We start from the raw sequence: 4,385 nt of genomic DNA on the forward strand, positions 1-4,385 counted from the left end.
TTTCTAGGCTCTCGCTGCCAATTGTGAACTGTTGTTCCCTTGCTAGGCTGTTGAACATTACCTTGGTTTTCTGCATGTTAATTTTTAGACCCATCGATCTGCTCTGCCTGTCTAATTCATGGATCATGATTTGCAGTTCACCTCCCGAGTGACTCAGCAAGGCATTGTCATCAGAAAATCGCAGATTATTTAGGTATTCTCCATTTATTCTTTTTCCCAACTGTTCCCAACTGAGGCCTCGAAATACCTCCTGTAAACATGCGGTGAACAGCATTGGCGAGATCGTGTCTCCTTGCCTGACGCCCTTCCTCATTGGAATTTTATTGCTGACTTTATGGAGGACTATAGTAGCTGTGCAGTTGCTATATATATCTTCCAGTATTTTGACATAAGGCTCTTCTACCCCACGATTACGCAATGCCTGTATGACTGCTGAGGTTTCCACTGAGTCGAATGCTTTCTCGTAATCAATGAAAGCTATATATAGAGGTTGGTTATATTCTGCGCATTTCTCTATCACCTGATTGATAGTGTGAATATGATCTATTGTGGAATATCCTTTACGAAAGCCTGCCTGATCATTTGGTTGATTAAAGTCTAACGTTGCCCGGACTCTATTAGCGATTACCTTAGTAAATACTTTGTAGGCAACGGATAGTAAGCTGATCGGCCTGTAATTTTTCATGTCCTTGGCGTCTCCCTTCTTATGAATTAAGATAATGTTTGCATTCTTCCAAGCCTCTGGTACAGTCGAGGTCATAAGGCATTGCGTATACAGGGTGGCTAGTTTTTCTAGCACGATGTCCACTCCATCCTTCAAAAGATCTGCTGTTACCTGATCCTCCCCAGCTGCTTTTCCCCTTTTCATTGCTTCTAAGGCTTTCTTTACTTCATCTTTCGTTACTGGCGGGATGACGCATTGCTGTGCACTGCTGTCTTTCTCATTAGCGCTCTGATTACATTGGATACTGTACAGGTCTGTGTAGAACTCTTCGGCTACGTTAACTATCTTATCCATATTGCTAATGACATTGTCCTGCTTTTCTCTTAATGCATACATCTGGTTTTTACCTATGCCTAGTTTCCTCTTCACTGTTTTTAGGCTACCTCCTTTCTTTATAGCATGCTCGATTCTCTCCATATTAAACTTCCTTATGTGGGCTACCTTGCGCTTATTTATTAACTTTGATAGCTCCGTTAGTTCTATTCTATCGGTAGTGTTAGATGCCCTCATGTTTTGGCGCTTCTTAATCAGATCTTTCGTGCTATATCAGATCTTTCGATTTCATGCTATATGAGTTTTGTCAAAAACACGTATGGTAGGCAAATGATGTCCGATGAACATCTTCCCTCATCATCCACGACACGAAAGACGAGCCGTTCGAGAAACAAGTATCCAGATTTACACCATCGTTCGCCTTTTCTTTGCTACGCGAAATTCGGTTTCAAGATGGCTTTAGACTCATCGTCATTCCATTAGTTTATGGTTTGGTTTATGGGGGTTTAGTGTCCCAAAGTGACCCAGGCTATGAGTGACGCCGTAGTGAAGGGCTCCGGAAATTTCGACCACCTGGGGTTCTTTAACCTGCACTGACATCGTACGGTACACGGGCCTCTAGAACTTCGCCTCCATCGAAATTCGACCGCCGCGGCCGGGATCGAACCAGCGTCTTTCGGGTCAGCAGCCGAACGCCATAACCACTCAGCCACCGCGGCGGCTGACACTCCACTATAGTGTTCCTTTACACTCGGAAGACGAGAACAACGTAATGTATTATGTACGTACCCCTTTACCGCAGCAGGGTGACCTATAGGTTTCTCTGACGTTGCAGGGTTCTTCAAGCGATGCTCACATTTATCGCGTTCAGCTTGCTTATACATTAGATATAGCATCAGATATTGCACGAGATAGACACAAAAGAACTTCAAAAGAAGGGACGAAAAACGCGACTTTTTGCATTGAAATACACAGCAGACGCCCGTTCTGGGACAAGAATCCAAATTGCGGTGGCTTCAAAAGAAGGGACGAAAAACGCAACTTTTTGCATTGAAATACACAGCAGACGCCCGTTCTGGGACAAGAATCCAAATTGCGGTGGCTTCCAAAGAAGGGACGAAAAACGCGACTTTTTGCATTGAAATACACAGCAGACGCCCGTTCTGGGACAAGAATCCAAATTGCGGTGGCTTCCAAAGAAGGGACGAAAAACGCGACTTTTTGCATTGAAATACACAGCAGACGCCCGTTCTGGGACAAGAATCCAAATTCCGGTGGCTTCAGTCGCGCTTGCCACGGAAAGCGGAGGAATGAAAGCTAAGTAGAAGCCCTCGTCCTGGCTATCCGAGAAAAATGTGCCCGAGGTCATGTGTTTTTGCAAGAGCCACTGGGAGTCTTTGGTCTATAGCGCATCCAATAGCAAAGTTGGGCGCAGCGACGTCTCTGCTTTATTGTCTGCTGCGCATCCCATCTGAAAAGGTCATGGTTTCCAACTGGAACTTTTTTTTCAGTTCGGACAACTTAGGTTTTCCGACACCAATTGGACGTTTCCAATAGGTTCCAAACGGTGTCAAAAACGATTTGTTCTAACTGGCACAAATTAGATTGTCTCCCAGGCCCGCTGGGGGACATTTTCTTTGTGCCAACATTTTACAGGGAAGCTAAAATTATGAGAATTGCACACCGTCGTGAAATTGAAAGGGAAATTGTTTCATTTACTCACGCCCGCGGTGGTGGTGGAAATTATGAAAACAATCCCGCTGGTAAAGCTGCTAATATCTTTTTAACAAAAACCGCTTTCGTTCATGGTTGTATGTCAATAACGAGCAATATGTAGCTGTGAATTTGGACCCAATTGGACCATTCTGTTGAACACTCCAAATGGCTCACTTTTTTTTTGTTCAACGCTCAAGGCATCCCATGTGGACAATCCAGTTGGAGCTTCCAATTGCTCGAAACAACACAACTGTGAATTTTATAATTGGAAAGTCTAATTGAGAGCTGATTTTTTTTTTACTAGGACACCGACCACTTGAAACTGTAACTCATTGGAATGTCTAATTGGAATATCAAGAACCAATTTGATTTATCCAACCGGTTTTGGTAATTCCAATTGGTTCCAAGATTCCAATGCTTTCAATTCTCCCAGTTCGAACCTTCGAAGCCACTGGATAATCCAACTTATCAACAAAAATAAATTGCTATGTCCAATTTCGCCCATTTGTATGCAGCTGGAATCAGTTAGAAACAATTAGAATTCCCAATTGGTCACCAATGTTTTCTTTTTTTTGACTGTGTATGCGACCAATTATGTCCATTTGGCACTCCTTGTTACTGATTACAGTTCCAATGAAAATAAATAATAACACTTGACAAGACCAGTGGACACAAGCTGCAGCCAATTGTAATCCAGTGACTCCAACTGGTTCCAGTTAACATCAGTTGGCAAAACCAGTTGGACAAGCTGCAGCCAATTGTAACCCAGTGACTCCAACTGGTTCCAGTTAACATCAGTTGGCAAAACCAGTTGGACAAGATGTTACCAATTAGAATCCAGTAACTCCAATTGGTTTCATTTAATACCACTTGGCAAGGACAGTTGGACAATCTGCTGCAATTTGGTGCCCAGTAACTCCAATGGGTTCCACTTAGTACCAGTTGGAATTCTAATTGGAACCAGTGGACTTTTTCAGCTGGGATTCGCAAACGCCCTGAGCATGATGGCCAACTAGGAGGAGAGGGAGCCCTCACGTCCGGCTTAAAAGAATGTGGCGTAACGGCCTCCTAAATTCTTTCTTTCCACCATGAAAAGTTGCAATGCGGCACTCAGCCACCTAGTCGAGATCAAGGATGGCGGGGGGGGGGGGGGGGGGGGGGGGGGGGCAACCGGACTGCATAAAACCCAATGAAAGTTCTAGGCGTTCTTTTGCATAATTCAGTTAAAAAACAAACAAACAAGGTTATCCGGGACGACGGACCAAATCGTACTGAGTCGTCACCGATCGGCTTGACGTGACCCGATGTCACTGATTTTCGCTGCTCTGTCATGGTGGCTGGCTAGCTCCGAATATGCTTCGAATTCGCGATATGGCCAGGAGCCCTCTTCATATCCCTGGTACTTCACAAACGACAGTATATATTTTTTTTTTTTACAGCGAAAACCTGTTTAAAAGGAAGCTCACCCGCGATGGCCTTGAAACCCTTGTTTCCGTACGGGAAAGGTACCGGAAGAATGGAAGCCGGCTTTTGAGCTTCTGCGCGTCAAAAACCTCAACCAATTCTTGCTTTGCTTATGAAGACGATGAGTACGAAATTTTATGCCGCAAGGGCAGCTTTGGCCAGAGAGTGCGATGACAATAATAATAATGATAATAATAATAATAATAAT

General features: G+C 44.0%; 1 non-coding gene across 1 annotated transcript; it reads right to left on the minus strand.

Moving 5' to 3' along the window:
- Nucleotides 1-1,643: 1,643 nt before the first annotated feature.
- Nucleotides 1,644-1,717, minus strand: TRNAS-GCU (transfer RNA serine (anticodon GCU)). The gene has a single exon. It is a non-coding gene; the product is annotated as a tRNA-Ser (tRNA).
- Between the last annotated feature and the right edge of the window lie 2,668 nt (nucleotides 1,718-4,385).

Source organism: Amblyomma americanum, chromosome 4 (assembly GCF_052857255.1).
Source record: "Amblyomma americanum isolate KBUSLIRL-KWMA chromosome 4, ASM5285725v1, whole genome shotgun sequence".
Classification (NCBI taxonomy): domain Eukaryota; kingdom Metazoa; phylum Arthropoda; class Arachnida; order Ixodida; family Ixodidae; genus Amblyomma; species Amblyomma americanum.